Below are 22,980 nucleotides of genomic sequence, written 5' to 3'. Positions count from 1 at the left end.
ATGTATTCTAGCTTCCTTTGTCATAGAATAATTGACCATATAAACATGCGTTTATTTTGGGGTTCTCTGTTCTGTTCCATTGATCTATGTGTCTGTTTTTATGTTAGTAACACATTGTTTTAATCACTATGGCTTTATAGTATATTCTGAAATCTGGAACTATGATACTTGCAGCTTGGTCTTTTGTTGACTGATTCTGAATATGCAGTTTCCTTCATATGATGCATTACTGCTGTGTCTGTCTAACATGACCTGGAGACTGACAATACCTTAGCCTCAGTCGAAGTAATGAACTTATTGTGACAGTAATTCAGTACAAATTTTGGGATTTGGACAGAACCTCCACATAATCTTTATCTGCAACTGTTATTTTTATCATCATATTAAAGATCATATGGCTCAAGAGTCAAGACCACTTGCTACAGAGTCCTTTATTGCTCTGGACCTACTTAAAACCAGTAACTATCCAAGTGACCTGATAAGTATATTAGGGCACTATTTACTGTATGCAAAATCCAAAGAGGCCTACGAAGTGCTCCATTTCTTTCTTTATGGTGGAAAGGGCAAGGTACAATAATGTATCATTTAATTTATAGGGAATATTTTAGCGTACCTAAGAGCTATAGATCTTTAGATCTTCACTAACACGGGGTTCCCCTAAATCTTTGTATTTTATACTATTGTATCTGTGGCATTCATGGCTTTCACTGGAACAAGCAAAACACTTGCTAATCATTGTTTCTAGAACTAATTAGCATAGTTTTATGCATTTTGTTCCCAAATAGCAACAAACCAAGTTCTGAAACAGAATTAATCTGTTATTGCAAAGTCACTGCATATGGAAAAGCCATGCTAATGGTAATACACTTGGGTAAGTTTACAGTAGTCATCTGGCATCCACTATAAATCCATTTGATATTGAAGAGTAGGACCAATAAATTACAAAGGGTTATAGTGGACCAGCATTAACAATAGTTTAGTTATGGAAAGAACTCCAATATCCATCAATTGATGAATGGATAAAGAAGACATGGTATATATACAATGGAATATTACTGGGCCATAAAAACGTAATGAAATCTGCCATTTGTAATGACATGGATGGAGCTAGAGAGTATTATGCTGAGAGAATATAAATCAGTCAGAGAAAGGCAAATACCATGTGACTTCACTCATACATGAAATTTAAAAAAAAAACATTGAGGGTAAAAATTACAGAAAAAAACTCATGAAACAGACCCTTAACTATAGAAAACAAACTGATGGTTACCAGAGGGAAGGTGGCGAGAAGATGGGTCAAATAGGTGATGGGTATTAAGGAAGGCACATACCATGATGAGGGTGTGGTATGTAAGTGTTGAATAACTAAACTGAATTCTACACCTGAAAGTAGTATTATATTGTATATTAACTGGAATTTACATAAAACTTGGGGAAAAAGAAAAAAAACTTAAAAAAAGAGTTATGATAGGGAATATCATCCTCCAATATTTAAGGATATAAGAGCGGCTAATTTCTGTAATTTCACCTATATTGTACTTAGTGCTTCTAATTTTCTACGTTATGCAGGAGTAAGAAAGTTTCAGGAGCTTCTGTTTGATGTTTTCTACTGTAATGACTTTTTTCCTCATGACAGAGAACTAACTTGAGGGTCCAGCCAGCTGTTGAATATATCCATCCTGATTAATACCTCAGGCCAATGCATGGACACAATGTGGGGCTGTGACTAATTAGTGAGAAATGGATTTGCGCCACTCCATTTATCACTTGGCTTCTATATGTCCTCAATCTTACTAGGGAGCTATTGCAGTACTTCTGCTCTTCCATTATCTGTCCATTTTGTTCTCTATGTAAAAATTCTTGATAATGTTGGGCCTTATTTTTCCCCAGTGAATACTTACTCTGCTAAGTGGTTGTGAGTGCCTTTAGAGAATAATTGGGGAAGCACTATCATATATATTTGATGTGATGTTTTGGTGATCTTCTTCAATGCCTTAGCTTTCTGTTCAACTTTTGTTCTTAAATCCTGAGAATAGGAAACTAAGTGAAAGAGAGTGTCTGTGTCTATGTGTATGTATGTGAAGAGAGAGAGAGAGAGAGAGAGAGAGAGAGAGGAAAGATGCAGCTAAAAGCAGACTTGGGCTCATTAGCTCTTGAAAAGTTTTTGTATATAAATTAAGCAGTGCCCTCACTGGTGACTTAGATACCTAATCCCTAGGAATCCCATGGTCTGTTAGTCATCCCCATAGATCTCGGTGAGTCATTCCAGCTTTCCTACTTGTTGTAGTAACCATATAAATCTTGTCTCTGACAGTTAAATGCTGTCATCAGGCTTCTGCTTTCTGGAATCTTATTATCATTATTGACACTTGGGAGCCCAGCTGCATAACAACCTCTCCTATTACCAACTCTGTCTACAAAGGAGAGAAATACTATTTTTTTTTTAATGATGCCAGGGGCTCTGTCATTAGCACAGTTTATTGCTCTAGAGAAAGAGATACCCTCTGGATCCTCTACAGAAACAGAATTAACCAATAGGCCATCTAGTTTCATAAATCTCTCCTAGCATGGGACCCAACTGAGATGTGACCTTACCCTCAATACTGTGCCAAAGCACATTTTCCATTTCCACCTCATTTACCATAGACCGTTGTCTTTGTGTGTCTGTGTTTTGTTTTGTTTTGCTTTGTTTTGTTTCTGCCCACGATTAAAACAGCCATCCAAGCAGTGTATTAAGATCAGCTCAAGGATGTTAAATCTTATGTTACAAAAAGCAGTCCCTATTAATAAATATCTTATATTAGACATATTTGCCCCAACCCATTCATTCTGGTAACTCAAGATCCATTCCCAATCATATTTTCCCTGTCCTATGTGAATATCCTAGCCTGAACTTGTAGCTCTTTGGTGGCTAATATACTTCCTTCTGAAACATGAAAAATTGCCATACAATGTCATGCAGAGATTTGATATTAGCTATTGACCTAAAATATCTTAAGAAATATGAGGACAACCCTTGAAGAAGGCAATTATCATTATTTGAGGCATCCACCTAGTAGAGGCTTCTGCGTATTGTCAATGAGTAAGTAGGGCTTCGGGTTTAGAGATAAAGGTGCTAAAGCATGTCTAGCAAGATGTCTCCATCCCAGCCATCAGAGTCTAACAGGGTCTATCACAGCTACAGCTTTAGTGAAGGAGAATTTTCAGAGGTTTGAATAAGCTTCCTTTGCAATTCAACTCTGTGAAATCAGGTCGTATGCTGTTTCAGTCAATATGGTATGTGGTATCTTTAAGCCTTTCATAGAAGACTTATGGCTCTCATAGAATTTCTGATTTTCAGTTGACTGATTTGATAGTTGCCTGCCTTCTTCCTACTACTTTCTTCCTTCAGTACATCAATGGTACTTAACAAAACCCAACCCACCAGCACTACCATCCTCATAACTACCATGTCCATCATTTTCTGAAATGCAAGAAGGTTGCATTAGTCGGTATGGCTCCTTTCACCTGTATCCTGTACTAATTTCACACATAGGAACCTTAAGGATTGTAATGTTGTAGCACTCTGGCACTTCTAAACACACCACTTACCACCGGAATGTGGTTTTTAGTCATCTTGCTAGTAAGTAATTCAATTCCATAATTTGAGTATCTGCTTCCTTGGACCATTTCTGGTAACAAATCAGTATAGGCAGCCCTAGAAGCAAGTATACAAGTATACAGGAGCAGATTCTTATTTGGGAGGCATAGAAAAATATAGCAGAAGAGAAGTAATACAGAGAAGGAAAAGCAGGCAAAACAGGTGAGTTATTAAACTAGCTACCACAGGTGTTGATGAGCTTAACCCTGTGGGGGGAGGAGAGTAAACAGTGGCATGCATGCATCCATTTAATTAATTAATTAATTATTATTATTATTCTAATTATTAAATAAGATGAAACACAGGAATAATCATCAGTATATCTAGTAAGACATTCTAAAAATTTCTAAATATTTTTATTAGTACAGATAGAATTGAACAAGAGCTCCATAATACTGGTTAGTTGTTACCGTCGTTTGTTTCATGGAGACATGACTGTGTCTAATTGTGCATCACAAAATTAAGATTGTCAGCTGAATATGAAATTGAAGGCCTAACAAATCCGAAAGATAATAATTTATACTAAAGAGTATCTATGCGGGGCGCCCTGGCTGGCTTAGTCTTTTGAGCGTCCGGCTTCAGCTCAGGTCATGTTCTCACGGTTCGTGGGTTCGAACCCCTGGTCGGGCTTTGTGCTGACAGCTCAGAGCCTGGAGCCTGTCTTCTGATTCTGTGTCTCCTCCTCTCTCTGACCCTCCCCTGCTCAAGCTGTCTCTCTCTCTCTCAAAAATAAATTAAATACATTAAAAAAATTTTTTAAAATGAGTATGCACCCTCTGGTCTGCCATTCTTTTTTAAGTTCGAAGAAAGAGCTTAATTTCACTTTTGTCAGAAAAAAGTTGGCATTTAGAGCTAATCATATTTTCTAGTTTACTCAAATGTTTCTTTCAGATGCTTTGTTTCAGAAGCAGTAAGATTATTCATTTCATGTGTATGTATGCATGTGCATTTGTCGATGTGTAGCTAGATAGAAATAAATTTGAACATCATTTTATTATAAACACTTGCTTGATTTGTTAAAAAGAACACGATGTGACAGTATATTTTGTATATTATTATTGTTATATTTTGATAAATATCCCAAGTTCTCAAATAGTGAAATTTATCTCCTACTTTTCCTCTGTGTGGCTTCCCGGTCTCTGCTCTCCCTTCCTTTCTCCTTTTTTCTCTTTTGCTCTCCGTCCCTCTCTTTTTCACTCTTTTCCTCTAAGTCAGTTTACTTGCTCTCCCACATGCACACCAAAAAACAAACAGACAAACAAAACAGATGAAGAATTATAGAATAAAATCATGGTTGTGCAAGTACAGACTGGAACAAAAGTTTAAAAAATTACTTATATGCATTTTTATATTGTGTGTAGTTTAGAAAGAATATGCATACTTATTTTCCTAAAAAATATACCGTTTCTTTTACTCATGTGGTTTATTTAAAATTTGCACTTTCAATGTCTTAAGTAATTTTAATTTGGTGGTGAAAGTCAGGGTTTTTTTTAACATACTATTAAAGGAACTATCACACCTATATTATATTTATTATACTTTTGTTCACTAATTATGTCTAAAGAAAGCATATATACTTAGTTGCACAATGTTAAGTATGACTTATATTTAGTCATAAAATGTTGCTTGTAAAAAGTGCCTTTTTTGAGCGTGTCTAATAAATTATAAAATGGATTTTTATTTTCTGTGTTAGAAAAAAAGACAAATCTTATAAGCCCATTCCATTGCTTTATAACCTTTTATGGCCCCCCAGTTCTCTAGGAATCAGTTAAGGTGGCCTGCATTTCCTGGTGAAACACTGCATTGGCTTCCTGCAGCCTTATCTCCCACTGCTCCCTGGAATTCTGTTTCACTGAGTCCTGAGTGTTCTTTTCAAAACAAAATAAATGTAATTCAGAAGACTCTAAGGCCTTTCCAACACACATAGAAAAAATTTCAAATTTTTTGCCAGGAACTTAAATGCTGTACGTGCCCAGGCTTCTAATTCTCTTCAGTCCCACATCCCCTCCCACACACAACTTCTGTGACAACCACACTCTACTTCTTCATTTCTCAAACCAATTCAGCTTCTGTTGCCACAGGGCCTTTGCATTTTCTGTTCTAACCCCTCAAATTCTTGTCACAGATTCTTCTCAAAGGTCTAGAGAAGCTCAAAAGTCATTGCTCAAGAGAAACCCTCACTGATATTTAATGCAGTAGCTCTTAAACACTTTTATTTCCTTAATAGAAAATACCATAAATAGTATTTGTGTTGCATGTATGTGACCATATGTGTATGCATACATGTGTGAACATATGTGTACACACAGAAACATGCACATTCTATCTCCTATCTTTAATATGTAAGCTCTGTGAGGATGTAAGGGTAGGTATCTTGTCTATATTGTTCACTATTATATATATCTGGCCTACCAGAGAAAGATACTTTATAATATTAGATGGGTTTAAAAAAATGTTTAGGTGCTTCTCTCTATGCATCAAAACTATTGTATCCCCACATATAGAGGGTTACTTCAGTTGAAACATCAATGTAAAAATATTAAAATAACCACCCATTGTGGATTTATATTTTGTATTTCTGATTAACTGCCAGCTAAATTATTATGATTTTAAATCAATAAGGAGCTTTATGAGGTCAAAGAACTGATTCAAATTTTAAACTGTAAAATCAGAATTAGTGTAACTGAAAGCTTATTCATTGGAAGCAGGTTATTATTACTTAGCTGTTTATAGAAAGAGAAAAATGTATGCCAAGCATACAATGATTACTCATTATATTATAAAAGTTAGTGTAATGGGTTTTATTATAAGAAAATAAAAGTCCTTGTGAATAAGGGCTCTTTTCACAATGAACACCAAAATACTCAGTCATGAGAACAGATGGTTCAATCAACAGAAAAAAAAGTTTCCCTTATTAAATGCATCTTCAAACTATTAATGTGAATTTTGCCCTAATTCAGTAAAAGTTGTATCAGTCCCAAGATGGAGATAAATTGGCAAGATGTGCATTCGGAAGTGTTATACAAACTTCAGAAGGCCACATCTGTTAGTGCTCTCATGATCTTATTTAGAAAGATTATCTCACAACAGATGTTCATAAGTATTTCTAGAAAGTAAAATACTATGATAGCATAATGTATACTTATATAAAATGCTTAGGCCAAAGAAATCTGTAATAGATTGCTTATATGTCTGAAATGTCAACATAATGTGCTATCAGACTTCAATATTTTAGAATTTATTTCCTACAAAGAAGGTTCTCTTCCTACTTAACTACAATGCAAGTGTTAAAATCAAGATTATTATTAACATCTAGTTACTATCTAATTCTCAGATTCAACTCATATTTGTCAACATTTTTAATAATGCCTTTTAAAGGAGAACATTCCAGACTAGAATCACGTGTTGTTTTGTTTTCACTTCTATTTTGTCCTATTTAAACTAATTTTTTGCTGTTTTTATTTGACTTTTATGACCTTGATGCTTTTGAAGATTATATGCTAGTTGTTTTTATTAAGTCTTTCTATTTAGTTTGCCTATATTTCCTCGTGATTAGTTTTAGGTTATGCATATTTGGCAGGAAAATCACAGAATTGAGGATTTTTTTTCTCACTGCATGTTATTAGGTGGCGCGTATTTTCTGTTAGTCACGTTAGTGATGTTAAGTTTATCTGATTAAAGAACAGTGCCAGTGTTCTCCATTGTAAAATTACTCTTTAGATTGGCTTCTGTGTCTTTTTGATATGCCCTCATCATTCTTTGAGTACTTCCTATATTTCTTGCATAAAAGGTACTCTGGAGAACATACTATTTCTCCTCCAGCCTTCAAATCACACATTTCACCAAAAAGCCCTGATTATATTTAATGGAGAATGATATTATGAAACTAAGATCTAGATTCTATGCATTCGCATTGTTATCACCGTTCCTAGGCCCTCTCAGCAAACAAAGCTAAAAAAATACATGTTTGAGTGCATGTAAAGACACACATATACACACACACTTTATATGTTTATGTATATAACCTTCTGTGATTATTTAGACTGTGTGTACATGCAAACAGATAAAATATATCAATCAATAGAACAATAAATATGCAGAAAAGTACATATGTGTAATTATGTGTGTAAATATGTTCATGTAGATAAGTAAATGCGTCACTTATAAATTCATCACCTCTAGTCTCTAAAGCACCCTTCATTGCGTTTTGATGCTGAATCATCCCTCCTTTGTCAGCTAGCGTGATGATAAAATGTTGCCAGTAGAGGGCATTGGAGAGACACTGCAGGACTAGGAGCTTTTCATCCGGTTCCAGTGAGCTGCTTTTCTTTCTTCTGTGGGGCTCAAACGCCTGGTGAGTTTCAATGGAAGCCCCGGCAGTTTCAGTGGCACCTGACTGGAAGCTTCCTAAAGGGAATGAAGTGCCACCACCATAGGAAGCTTCCCAATGAATTCTGTGGGCATTCCACCTGGCTTCCCGAGGGTGAGTTTCAAGGTCTCCCTATTTTTGTCTTCCAGACAAATTCCAAGTAATGGTTTCTAGGTAAGCTCTGTGGGTGCCCAGCCAGCTTCCCAGACTTTAACATCATCCTTCAGGGAAAACTGGCCAGTAGCTTTCTGGAAAATCCAACCAGTGTCTCAGATTCCCAGAGAATTTATTACCCCACTCCCCACGGACAGCTGCCCAGAAACAGTCATCAGCACTTCTGCCTGTCAGCCTTGGCCTGATAACCGAACCCGTTCTTGCTCAGGATAACACAACAGTCTTCGCCACTGTCCAGTGGAGATCCTTGCCAACAAGATATGCATTCCAGCCTTGGAAAGCCCCCTGCATCGTTTCTGAGTTTGTTTCTTTCTTGGATACTCTCCTTCATCACAGGGTATTGTTTAGAATTTTCTTTATTATCTTCATATTAAACTTTCTGCATTCAAGTTACCACGTGGGTTAGATTTCCTGACTTAAATCCAACTGATAAAATACAGAAATAAATATTGATCTGATTAGGTGTATTAATAGGAGTGTTTGTGTGTGTACACAAATATATACACACATTTTTAATATATGCTCTAAGTATTTGTATATATATTTCTGCGCTGTCCACTATACTGCTAACCACATGAGTGGTAACATACTTGAAATATGGCTACCATAATGGAAAAGCTGAATATTTAATTTTATTTAACTTTAATTATGTAAGTTTAAATAGTCATGAGTTACCAGTGGCTGCCGTACTAGAAAATGCATATGTATACATACACACAACCAGAAGTGGACGAGTTTACAACTCTTTTTATTTCTATATTTGTCAGTATCTATTTGTCAGTTCAATGCCATAGAGACTTCTATGGTGATTATGCTTTCTGTATCTGCACTCCCTTGCTCCCAACATGCTTATAGATTTACTTATTTAACAAGTCCCCTTGTATGTACTCAAACTTGTATCGTTCCCTCCTTGCCCACCTGCACTTTGGAATCTTACACTGGGTTGTCACACCCCTGCTCCTTAATAGACACTGTTACCCTTTTATGCATATGCTCTTCTGACTGCTCTGATCCCTCCACCATTCTAGGACACCCACCTCATTCTGTACTCTAATAGACAGCCTTAGAACCCTGTCTCTGCAGATGTGCTCATCCTCCTTTCCACGCCCTAATACCCCATTTCCAGTGGTCTTCTGCATAAGCACCCTTTTCACTGCACTTAGGATCTATCACTGATATCATTCTCAACCAGTCAGAGTCTGTGTACAAAGCAAGTCTTTCGCAAATAACTTTCTTACTGGGCTTTGACATCTTAAGCTAGACTCCCCATTAAGGTTACTCTACTCACCCTAGTCAAGATACACCACCGTGTTCTGTGCTATGATGTGTTTCACTTCCTTTCTTTTTTTTTTTAACTTTTCTTAAGTATTTTATTTATTTTTGAGAGATAGAGAGAGACAGCGTGAGCAGGGGAGGGGCAGAGAGAGAGAAGGAGACACAGAATCCAAAGACAGGCTCCAGGCTCTGAGCCAGCTGTCAGCACAGAGCCCCATGCGGGCCTCGAACCCACGAACTGTGAGATCATGACCTGAGCCGAAGCCGGACGCTTAACCGACTGAGCCACCCAGGCGCCCCATTCACTTCCTTTTTTAACATAGATCCCTTATAAACCCCAAATAATGGCATAGGACTGAACTTGACAGAAAGAACAAGAAAAGGAGTTTTAAAAAAAGAGAGAAAAGAGGGAAATCCATTCTTGTTTTTTTGGGGGGGTGATCTTTGATCTACCATTAATTGACAGATTAACACTGAAATCTCAAACTATGATATTGTGTTTCTCAACTGATTCTTTACTCATTTTATCAATTTGTCCCCCTCTTTTTTGAGGCATTTTACTAGTTGCATCCAGGTAAAAATATCACGATTTTTTCTTAGGAAACAATTTCCCTTATCATGTAATGGTGTCCATCTCAAATGATTTTTTTTTGTTGTTGTAAAGTCAATTCTATTTCTGATATTCATTATCTGTTGTAGTTTTGTTATTGTTTACTAAATAGTTACTCACTTTCCCACTCTATTAATATACTTTCCCATTCTACTGATGCTCGTCTTTACTATATGGTTTGTGGAAGCGGTATTGTGTGGAAATGACAGTGTCTGCTCCAAGTAGAGTCTTTTTTTTTTTTAATGTTTTTTATTTATTTTTGATACAGAGAGAAACAGAGGGGGAGGGGCAGAGAGAGAAGGAGACAGAGAACCGGAAGCAGGCTCCAGGCTCTGGGCTAGCTGTCAGCACAGAGCCTGACGCGGGGCTCGAACCCATGCATGTGAGATCTGACCTGAGCCGAAGTCGGAGGCTTAACCCAATGAGCCCCTCAGGTGCCCCCCAAGTAGAGTCTTTAGAAGACTGACAAATTTCTCTCCCTCGTCTGCTCTCTACCATGAGAAAATGTTTCTTAAAGAAATTGGTTCTTCAATTTACACTCAGAAAAGACAAGACCCATGGACCAGATATGAACTCAATGTAACATTCAGAACAGAGTTTCACCAGTCAGCATGCAGGCCAGTGAAATAATAATAATAATTTTTATAAGACATGGATAGTTTTTGGATTTTTTAAAGTAATATGAATGCACCAAGTGCTGACTAATACAGTAATTGGTGGAGAAGTGATAAAAGAGAAAAGAATCTACAAATTCTTAGCCTTGAACTGTAAACTCTCAGGAAAATACTGTCACATGTAATATTAATATCTGTTATAGTAAAGTACCTCTGATTGGATTGAAATTGCCTCCAGTGAAATGTATTAATTTAAAAAGCAAAAAGGATTTAGGTAAAAAAGATTAAGTGCATGTGCCACTGATGCTTTTTTGTCCAAAGAATCTGTATTCAAGTCAAAAAAGAAACATTTTTAAAAAAGAATTGTGGTTATGGTGTGACTGAAATCATATCACCAAATTATAATAGTTAGAAAAAAATATGATGCCATTTTGCAATAAATCAATGGCTAAAATTGTTATCTTGGATAAAACTTTGACAATTTGAGAGGTAAATTCACTCTTGAGCACAATATTTTTATGAACAGAAGTCTGATTGAGGAAGAGACTCACCCAGACAGGATATTCTCTAATGCCTTTTTCAAACATGTCCAAGTCATAATATGAAATAGAAACACCCAGAGAGTAGAAGGAAAGAGGGAAGAAAGGGAGGGAGCAGGAGAGGAAGGGAGGAGGGAAGGGAAAGAAACATTCAATACAAGGTGATGGAACAAAGCTCTGTTATAAAAGGAGAAGACCTGAAATCACGTTGGAGACCTCCGTGGAGACTCTGACCTCCCTTGATGAGGCCCTTGTGCCACTACCTGGGAGTAGCTTACCAGGCCATTGCTCATCATGTTTGGGCTCTACTCTCATATACTTATATGTACATATTTGTGGGCAAATATATTAATTTTAAAAAAATTCACTCTTCCCTCCTGTGACCTCCAACAAAGTCATATATACTCCTTTCCTTACTGATATGGATGGGTCATGTAACTTGCTTTGACAAACAGAATATTGAAGGAATCAACAGTATACCGTACTTCACCATGTAAAGACTCATTATAACAGTCACCTTATGTGTCTGCCCAGATAGGAGATGCTTTTTCAAACTGGAACCTGGAATGAGAACATACATAGAGTAGACCCAAACTCACCATGCCTCTGAAAGAGAACCATTTCAGTCAACCCACAAACTTCCATACATGATTTTTGAACTCATAATCTATAATTCTTCCCAAATAAAAGAATTGCATTTTAAAATTAGTTTGATTTCTACTGTTTTAGCCATAGCTAAACTGATATCTATCTTGTTAAGTTTTGATAATATCGCCTATATGCTATTTTATGTAATGTATTTATTAATTATTAAAAACAGAATATCATAGAACATGAAATATTTGCATTCATGATTAATAATTTCATTTCTAATTAGCTTACTTTTTCATTGTTTAACTGACAGCTAACTCATTGTTTATTATCTATCCTTTCTTTTGACACTATCTGTAGGTCTCAATGATTGACTTGTCTACTTTTAGATTTGAAGCAAAAATATTTTGAACCTATGTCATTTACTATAGAAGCTTCATTTATATTCAGTAAAATTTCAACCTAGAAACCAACTCCGTAAAAATAAATAAGTAAATAAATAAGCTATGACAGACTATGCAATAAAAACATTTCAATATGGCCTATTATTACTTACAATGTATGTCACAATAGGTTTTCCTTTTGAACATCTGCTTATATCTTTCTCACTTTCAATTAGCATAATCATATGCAGGTGATTTTCATTTTGTTGTTGTTGTTTGTTTGTTTGACACTTAGACATCTTATTGCAAAGAGTAACACTTAACATCAGTTTATCTGTTTTATAGGGAGCCTCCTAGTGGGGTAATAATAATCTTTGGGAACAGTTAGTGCTTTTTGCAATATTGCAATGAATGAATGAATGAAACAAACATAAATCAATCTACTATACTTGGCTCATAGTTCATTTTAGTTCACAGATTTTAGAATCCACAATGAATTACTGACTTCACCTATTTAATACAATTTATTTTCAAAACAAACAAGCAAAGGGAGAAAAAAACAGTCAGAGGGAGACAAACCAAGAAAGAGATTCTTAACTATAGATAAACTGATAGTTACCAGAGAGGAGGTGGGGGACGGGTGAAATAGGTACTGGGGACAAAGGGGTGCACTTGTGGTGAGCACTGGGTGATGTGTGGAACTGCTGACTCACTGTATTGTACATCTGCAACTAAAATAACACTGTGTGTGCTGGAATTAAAGTTTCTTAAAAAACTTGTTTTTTCTTGAAAGAAATAATGATACCATTATTGTACACTGAAGAAAATAGGTTAATGTATTTTAATATTTTGTTTTTCATTGTAAGATTTTAATGTATACATGGAGATTTGAGAACTAAAGGTGTTCAGTCTCTAGACCAGAAATCCTTTTGACAATTGAGTCTACAATCTATATTAAGTCACCTTTTTTTCTATTTATGAAATACTTGATTTATGAAATTGGACTTTCTCCTGTGAAGGCTGAAATTTTGCCAAGCTAATGGATAGGAACCGTATCTTCTTTTCTGTTCTGTATAAAGCAAACAAAGGGAAGAAAAGCTGACATAATTTTAAAAATGTCAATCAAGTAGCAGTTGCAAAGTTGAAAAGCAGAAGGCAATGGCATTCCTGACAAGCTGACAATACCTACAGTTCTTGATAGAAATCACTTTGAGTCTGAATGACTAGCATAGGGCAAAGTCTGACAGCAGATTTTTACACATAACTAAAGAAGGCAGTAGGAAGAACGTGAATGCATTGAAGACTAAGTTAGAAATAAACCTTAATAAGGAAAGGTGACGAACATCCGCTTTTTCCTTGCAACCACCATAATAAAAACCCCACACCTTGTATTTGATCTTTCTTACATTATCTAAAACAAATAAGCGTGAAAGAAATAATAATATGATTAGCTGTGAAATAGTTTATTTAGTTTTTATTTATTATCTTAGGCACTTGTCAACTCAGAGGTGCCTGGATGGCTTGGTCAGTTAAGCATCGACTCTTGATCTCAGCTCAGGTCTTGCTTTCAGGGGTCATGAGTTCAAACCCTGTGTTGGGTTCCACATTGCATGTGAAGCCTTTTTAATATATACATATATAGGTAAAATATATACTTCTTATTTAAAAATATATATATATTTCTCATTTAAAAATATATTTTATTTCAAATATATGTATACTTGTCAGCTCAAATTTTACTGATGTAAATATTAATCACAGTTAAAAAATACCGACACAGTACCATCTAGAATGCTATTTGACCAAACAATTGGGCATCACAATCTCTCTAAATTGACACATAAAATTTACCATCACACTCCATCCATTATCAATTTGGCAGCCATACACGATTCTTTATATCATATTTAATCTCCTAGTAATGACAATAGCAAAGTCATACTTCTGCCTAGCATGATGCATTTATCCTGGGTACTATTAGAGCTTATCAGCCCTTTTCCTAGAAGTGGATAAGAAGTACTTGGGTGATGTTCACACTCTTCCTTGATAACCTGTAAATTAAATACTACAATGAAAAAGTTAATACTTATTATGTTATATGATAAACTGATAAAAAAGTCAAGGAAACAAAAATGTTTTAACACATACACATGCATATTCAGAACAATACAGGGAAGAAACACTACTAACAACTATAGTCTTGGCTTCTGTAACTTCTCACCCAGCTGTAGCCAGTATGTAAAACTATCTTCCTGCACTTCCCTTTCTATATGTCCTTTGTGCTCAGCGGACACTTCAGCTGATTACTTTTAATTAATTTTTTAAATTTAATTTATTTTTTGAGTGATGTCTGCTACTGTATTTTTTAATTATAGCAAAAACATTAAACATGGTATCTATCCTCCTAACATATTTTTAAGTGTACAATATAGCATTTTTAACTAAGCATTATGCTGTACAGCAAATGTCAAAAACTTCATCCTGCATAACAGAAAATGTACACACATTGAACATCTCCCCACCCCCCCTCCCTCTATTCACCAGCACTCACCATTCTCCTCTCTACTTCTAGAATTTTGACTATTTTAGATACGCCATGTAAGTGGAATATGTAGTATTTGCCCTTGTGTCACTGGCTTATTTCACTTAGTAAAATGTCCTCCAGGTTCATAATTACAGTAGGATATTCTTTTTTTTAAAGGCTGAATAAAATTCTGTTTTCTATATATGCCACATTTTCTTTTTTTTAATTTTATTTTAATGTTTATTTATTTTGAGAGAGAGGGAGCGACAGAGTGCAAGCAGGGGCAGAGTGAGGGAGGGAGACAAGCAGGCTCCAATGCTCAGAGCCTGACCCACCTTACCACATTTTCTTTATCCATTAACCCATTGATCACATTCAGGTTGTTTCCATATCTTGGTTACTGTGAATAATGGTACTTTTAATATGGGAATGCAGATATCTGAGTTCATGTCTTTTAGATATATACTCAGATGTGGGAATGCTGGATCATATGGGATAATAACTGACATATAGACAAATGAAACAGATTAGTGAGCCCATAAAAAATACATACCCAAATGACCCTCAAAAAGAATGCCAGGAATGCAAAATGGGAAAAGGAATGTCTCTTCAACAAATGGTGATATAACTGGATATCAGATGCATAAGAATGAGATTATTCTCTTATCTTACACCCATACAAAATCAATTCAAAATGGATTAAAGACTTAGATGTAATAACTTAATCTGTAAAACCCCTAGAAGAAAACATAAGGCACAATATTCCCAATAGTGGTCTTGGCAATAATTTTTTGAATATGATTCCAAAAGCACAAGCAACAGAAGCAAAGTAGAACAGTGAGATTACATCAAACTAAAAATCTGTTGCGCAGCAAAGGAAGCACTCAACAAAATAAAAAGGCAACATATGGAATGGAAAAAAATTGCAAACCATATTTAAACATTCCTATCACTCAGTATTAAAAAAAACACATAAGTGAACAAAGAAGACAATTCTTCAAAGAAGATACACAGTCAACAAGTATACGAAAAAGTGCTCAACATCATTAATCAACAGAGAAATGCAAATCAAAACAACAATGAGATATCACCTCATACCTGTTAGGATGGCTCTCTAAATAACAATAACTATAATATCTTGAGTTCATCAAATATTGGCAAATATGTGGAAAAATCAGAACCCTTGCAAAATGTAAATTGGCATAGCAGGTATGCATACAAAAAGAGAACTACTAAATGGCCATGGTATTTATTTGGTGCCATGACCCAAACTCTCATTGCTAATGGCCTATTAGTTGTCCTGCTTGCATTGGGTCATTATAGTTTTCCATTAACTTCAATAATAGGGCATGATGATATTAAAAGATGTTCTAAGTGATCTCATATACTCTAAACATATCCTTCCACTGTTACTGTGTAGTGGTGGTACCATTTTCCCTTGGTAATAAGAATCAATCACTGCAGCCAAGAAAATTGGAATTGTCTACTCAAGTTATACATTCCAGAACTGGGGAAATAACCACACGATACGTTCGTTCATGGATCCACAAACTGATCTGATCGGATATGAATTAAAACTCTATAAATCTGACCTCCACAAACCCACTACTCTAACTAGTAGGCCACAGTGATCCTTGGGACTCCTGGGATCAAAGTCAATAAGAACTTTCAAGAAGTCCAGAAATCTTGAAAAGTTTCATCATTTTATTTCCCTCAATACACACTCTGAAAGTTCATAGATTCTTTGGGGGAAGACTGGGAATGAGATTAATAGTATAGATTTTAACAGAGTAGCACGATCCTTCCAATAGGATCCTATAAGGATTCATCTTCCCCTTCATTCAAGAAGTTCACTGTCTTAATACTGACAGAATTGAACGTGAGGCTTTGAATCTCTTTTTATGATTTAAGTTATACTTCTGTTCACTCGACCTAGATCTGCTTGTACAGATCAAAGAAAAAATAAGTCAGAGAAAGACAAAATCATATGATTTCACTCATATGCTGAATTTAGGAAACAAAACAGATGAACATAAGGGAAGGGAAGAAAAAATAAGATAAACCCGAAGAGGGAGGCAAACCATAAGAGACTCTTAAATATAGAGAACAAACAGAGGATTGCTGGGGGGGGGGGGGGGATGGGAGAGGGGCTAGATGGATGAGGGTGTTAAAGTGAGGACTTGTGATGAGCACTGGTGTTATATGTAAGTAATGAGTCTCTAAATTCTACTCTTGAAACCAATACTGCACTATATGTTAACTAACTTGAATTTAAATAAACAAATAATTAAAAAAAGAAGAAGAAGAAGAAGAAGAAGAAGAAGAAGAAGAAGAAGAAGAAGAAGAAATAAGCAAACAAACAAAAAAGAACTTAGCAGTCTTCCCAGCTTTTTCACTTTAGGGATACCATGACCAACCACCGATACCATATGTCTTCGAAAATCAGAATATTCTAACAACTCATTTGACCCTGTATTCCATTACAGTAACTATGCCTACCTTGCATTTAGGCTTCCCATATCAGGGGCAGTAGTTCCTGTCATAATTTATGAGCCACAGAAAAGAGTGAGTAACAAAGTTATACAACTAAGAGCTCTTTTAGTAAATGATAATTTGAAAATTATTAAACATTCATTATGTTGCATTTTATGATTATGAATAATATATCAAAATGAAATTCATTTAAATAATATTTATATATGGTCAATAATCCATATATTTATAACAAAAATAATACTTAAATATCCTGTGTTCTTTTCTTCTTTGAATATGTGAAGTTAATATTCAGTTAAAATTGAACACAATAATTTGGTGTGACTTATAAAAATATTGTTACTTTAATGCAAACATTTTAAGTAACATAAAATAATTTGAATGTATGTGAGCAGAAAACTAAAATCAGAATTTATTTTATAAATTAGATATATCTCTGTAATTTCATAGCAAAGTACAAGAAGAATTTATAAATATCAAGATCAATTTTAAGGGGCACCTGGGTGGCTCAGTTGGTTAAGCATCTGATTTCAGCTCAGGTCATGATCTCATAGTTTGTGAGTTCCAGCCCTGCGTCAGGCTCTGTGATGACATCTCAGAGCCTGAAGCCTCCTTTGGATTTTGTGTCTCCCTCTCTTTACCCCTTGCCTGCTCACTCTCTGTCTCTGTCTCTATCTCTGTCTCTCTCTCTCTCAAAAGTAAAAATAAACATTAAAAATAATTTAAAAAAATAAAACAGCAAAATATTTTAAAGGCAGAAAATAATTTTAAATTTTTCTTAATATTTTTATGGCTTTGAAATGTCAAGTATATTTTTCCTGAAAATTTTAAATAATCAATATATGACATATTAATTGATATCTATGTAAAATACTCATAAATGTGTATATATACATCTATATGCATACACAACTAATATGCACACATAATTCTGTAAATATTGCTGATTCCTGGTTTCTGGGATTTGTCCATGTGCTTCAGGAATTCTGTAAAAATCTTTAAACTTGATGCAAATACTGTAGGGATTATTTTTTTTCCTTTGAAAAGAGTCATTAAGTTTCATCAGTTTGCAATCTATCCATTACTAAATAAGGCTCTAAACCATTATTCATAACATGAAAATACTGGGTTTTTATATCTCAAATGAGAACACTGGATTAATGAAATAAGTTTGGATTTATTACTGACTGCCATAGGTGCTTTTCTTTATTCTAAATAGCTTTCTGTCCAAAGGGTCATGGGCTTGTTTGGGGTTCACATTTGGCATATATATTTATCTCCACAGTCTTAAACCATTGTAAGCAAACAGATCAAGATTGTTAAAGGACTGAGTCAGAAAAAAATTCTACTGAAGTACATAAAAAATGCCAGTTGAAAGGTAGAATCCTTTCTCAACCAAGTCTACATTTTTATAGTCTATAATTATTTCATACGGTTAGTAGGAATGGTTTATGATTTGCTAGAATATCATTCCATTGAACTGAAAAATAAAAATTTTCAAAAATTACAGAATATTCTAAAGTAGCATATATTTAGTGCATGCAACTTGTAGCACTATTGATTAAAAGCAAACAAAACTTTCTGCTTATGATCATTATTTAAAACCATCCTAATTCTCATGCATATTAGCAGTGGGGTACATTATTATTGTTATACAGGGCAGAAACCTTTTTAGTACTTATAAATCTAAGAGAGCTAATGCCAGAGTGATATTTCACAAAATGTGCTGCCCCCGGGGAGTCTGAACATATTTCATTTTCAGTAACGACATTGCGTATCCTAATTGCCAACAGTCCCAACCCACTATCAAGGTATTCTGTCATCCATTTTCACTAGCAGTTTGTCTGCCTCTATTCCTTGTCCTTTACTTGTTCCTCTACTTTCTCTGTCTCTTCAAAAATGCTGACAGAATTTAACCTACTTATAAGTTTCATCAAAATCACCAATAGTATCACTAACCCAAACACTTTCAGCTGTGATTTGAACAATTTATACCTTCATAAATGGTAGAGCTAGCATCACAATAATTTTTCTAGAATATTTCCTTTTTTATATCTAACTCTGTGTTTATGCCTGTCCTGCTTTGTCTAATAAAATGGTGAATTTATTATAGGGCAAATTAGATGGCCTGCACAATGGATTGTTAGAACAAATAAATGTACTTGTTAATAATTCTAAAGACAATATTACTCTAAGTTATTTTTCCCAAATATATGATAATCATAAACATGATTTAGTTGTTAATAATGCACTGGTATGCTTTTCTTCTGAGGATTATGAAATATATGCAAATAACTCCTTCTCCATTTAATGTAAAATAATCAATTTACCCATAATATTGAGAATTTATGTTTCTACTATAAATATGTAAGGAGGAACTTTCCTTAGGATTTAATTTTATTTTATTTTCTATTTTATTTTGAGAGAGAGAGGGAGAGAAAGAAATCACAAGCATGGGAGAGGGGCAGAGGAAGAGAGAAATCTACAGATTTTCTGTTAAGCTTTCTTATTATATGGATAAATCTATAATCTGACAATTTATAAGGGGAGATATGTTTATATATTTTGTTTTTCAGTTTCCTATTAATATATTTACAGATATTCAGTAAAAAATTGTGAAAGTAGAAGCCAACTTGGATTGCGGAGGAAAGAAGAAAAATAAGGAAATTTAGACTAAGGTTTTAGAAATTTAAGATGATTTTAAAAAGTCTACACTTAATATCGTTTTCAAAAAACTATTTGGTTCATAATTTCCAATTATGTCACAAATATTGAACATAAATATTAACTTTATTTAAAATGCTGTACCCCTCAAATGAAAATTTAAATGTGCAAGCCCAGAAATACATATATCTTATATTGTTTCTCTCAGTGATTAGTTTCCTAATGAAAGCAATTAATATACTGCATGAAGAAATTTTGCAAAATGACCTGGCTTCTTCCTTAAGGAAACTAAATAACAATTTAAATGTAAAAGAGGCCACATCCTTATTCTTGGAAATTAAATATATAAGTCTGTACATGGCATTCTCTATTATAAGTGTAATCTTAGAGAACAAATATTATATTTGAATTATAAAACAGTACTGAATAAAGATCAAACAACTGTTTCCTTCTATTCCATTATTTGAAAGATTTTGATACAGATTATAATTAATTATTTTTTTAATGTTTAGTAGAAGTCATCAGTAAAACCATGTAGTCTTGGGCTTTTCTGTGCTAAGAAATTTTGATTAGTAATTCCATTTTGATTCTTATTATTGGTGTAAGAGTCCCTAGTTCTTGGATTCATGATTTATGATTTAATCTTGGTAATTTGTGTTTAGGAGTTACCTGCTTCTTTTTTTCTAAATTATCTGATTTGTTAGTACATAATTGCTCATAGTAATCTGTTATCACACTAGATATTTATCTGATTATTTGCTGTATTGTTTTCTCTTCCATTTCTCATTTTGACTTCTGAGTCTTCCCACATTTATTGTTTGTTATTGTAGTTAAAACATTTGCAATTTTTTAATTTTTTTGAAAAAAAACTGGTCATTACTTTCAATGTTATATTATTATTTATTTTGATCTCTATTGTTGTTTCCTTCTGATAAATTTCTTCTTTTTCTGGCTCCTTGTGATGTAATGTTTATTTGAACTTTTTTTCTTCAAATAAACATTTGTAGTATCAATTTCACTGTAACATCTGCTTTTGCTACATTCCATAGGTTTTGGAATATTGTGTTCTTTATTTCTTTTGTTTTGAGACATATTTTCATTTGTCATTTGATTTCTTATTGCTTGTGCAGTAGTGTGTGGTTTAATTTTTGCATAAGCAATATTTAATATCACATGTAGATTTTCCAATCTTGTTTCATTGTTGATCTTTAGTTTTGTATCACTGTGGTTGGAAAATATACTTGGTATGATTCTAGTCTCCTTAATTTGGTAAATTTGTGATATCTTTTTTTCATGTGATCCAACCAGGAGATTATTCCATGTGGCCCTGAGGAAAATGTGTATTCTATTTCTCTTGGATAGAATATTTTATATCTATATATTTTTAGAACCATGTATTCTGAAGAATGTTTCAGGCAAAAAAATGTTCTTGTTGACAATAAGTAACTTTAACTGAGAGCACTTGTGTAAAATAAAGCTTATCAGAGGAGAGGTGGGAAGGGGGATGGGTGAAAGAGATAATGGAGATTAATAGTATACTTATCATGATGAGCACTGTGTAATGGTGTATAGAATTGTTCAATCACCTGAAACTATGTGTTAACTACATTAGAATTAAAATGAAAACCAGAATTTAAAAAAATAAAGATTTATATACTTCTGATGCGATATTCTCAGAAGCCTCTGTGTTACTATGATACTGTATTTTGAGACTGAGTTTTTAAGTTGTAAAACCACCATTGGTAATATTTTTAGTTAAATATGTTTTCAGGATGTAAATTTATCTCTGGGTCATAAGAACATTTGACAGTGTTAGTCTAAATAATAACATATATTTGATAATAAATAGGAAAAATAAAAATCAAACATATTATCAGATAGGGCATTTTAAATGTTTAAGCTTTTGCATTAAGGGATATTTTAGAAACCTAGGCTTAACAAAAATAGTCAAAAGGATTTTGTTTTCTCTTTTTTTGTTAAGACAGCCATTCTGTTATCAATGTGTTTATATTTTTTGTTTCACATAAAGTATATCCAATTTTTATTTCAAATATTACTTCTCTACCTTACTTTAAATGCTAGCATGTTTATCTTTGCACAATGTTCCAAAGATTAACTTTGGTAACTTTTTCCATCCTAAGAATAAAGCTCACATTTATGTGAGGATTAAAAAACAAACACAAGTAAATAAAACTGACATTTTTTTCAATTAAAAATTAATGACTAAAATGTATTTAAAGGTTGTCAAAATATTGATTTGAAAGAAAGAATTCTGTCAGTTTTGTAAAGTTATGCTGTCCTTAAGTTCTCCAGTCTTAATGACGAATTTGAAAGAAAAACACTATAATTATGGTCCATATTTCAGGAAGACACATTTAACAACTTAAGTCAATTTACTGAAATAGTAATTCCATGATTCATTTTTAAGTATCATGCATTTAAATATATATTTTAGCTTCCATATTGTGTTTTTGGTTAGGTCTCCTTTTAAAATTATTAACATATGAAATTTTTTTAACTTTTATTTATTTTGAGAGAGAGCAAGAACAAGCAGGGACAGGCAGAGAGAGAGTGGGGGCCGGGGGGGAGGGGGGGGGGAAGAGAATCTCAAGCAGGCTTGCATTGTTAGTGCACAGCCCAATGTGGGGCTAGATCCAATCCCAGGAACTGTGAGATCATGACCTGAGCCAAGATCAAGAGTCAAACGCTTAACCAATTGAGCCACTAGTATTACTAGTGCTAACTAGTATTTAACATTAAGCACAATATCCTGAATTTTGTATACATTATCTACACTCTAATTGCTGTACCTTTGCTACATATGCTGTATTACTAAGTAATACCAAACAACGGTGTGCATACTTCTATACAAAGATATTAAAATACACATGCCTTCTAAACTTGCTTTTTACATTCATTTAATTACATGTTCATTTTCCATAACTTATTTCTTGAGTTAGTTTGCCTTTTTTCCTTTTAACTGTTACTGTTATCCATATCTTCAATTCTAACTTAAATAGACACCATGGTCACACTATACCTTTAGCTGTGCATTCATTTCCTAGTATATTCCTCATCTCATTTCCTAGTACACTGTCCAGTAT

This window comes from Suricata suricatta, chromosome 1 (assembly GCF_006229205.1).
Source record: "Suricata suricatta isolate VVHF042 chromosome 1, meerkat_22Aug2017_6uvM2_HiC, whole genome shotgun sequence".
In the NCBI taxonomy this organism is placed as follows: domain Eukaryota; kingdom Metazoa; phylum Chordata; class Mammalia; order Carnivora; family Herpestidae; genus Suricata; species Suricata suricatta.
The sequence above is the reverse complement of the archived record's forward strand: the minus strand, read 5'-3'. Positions refer to the sequence as shown.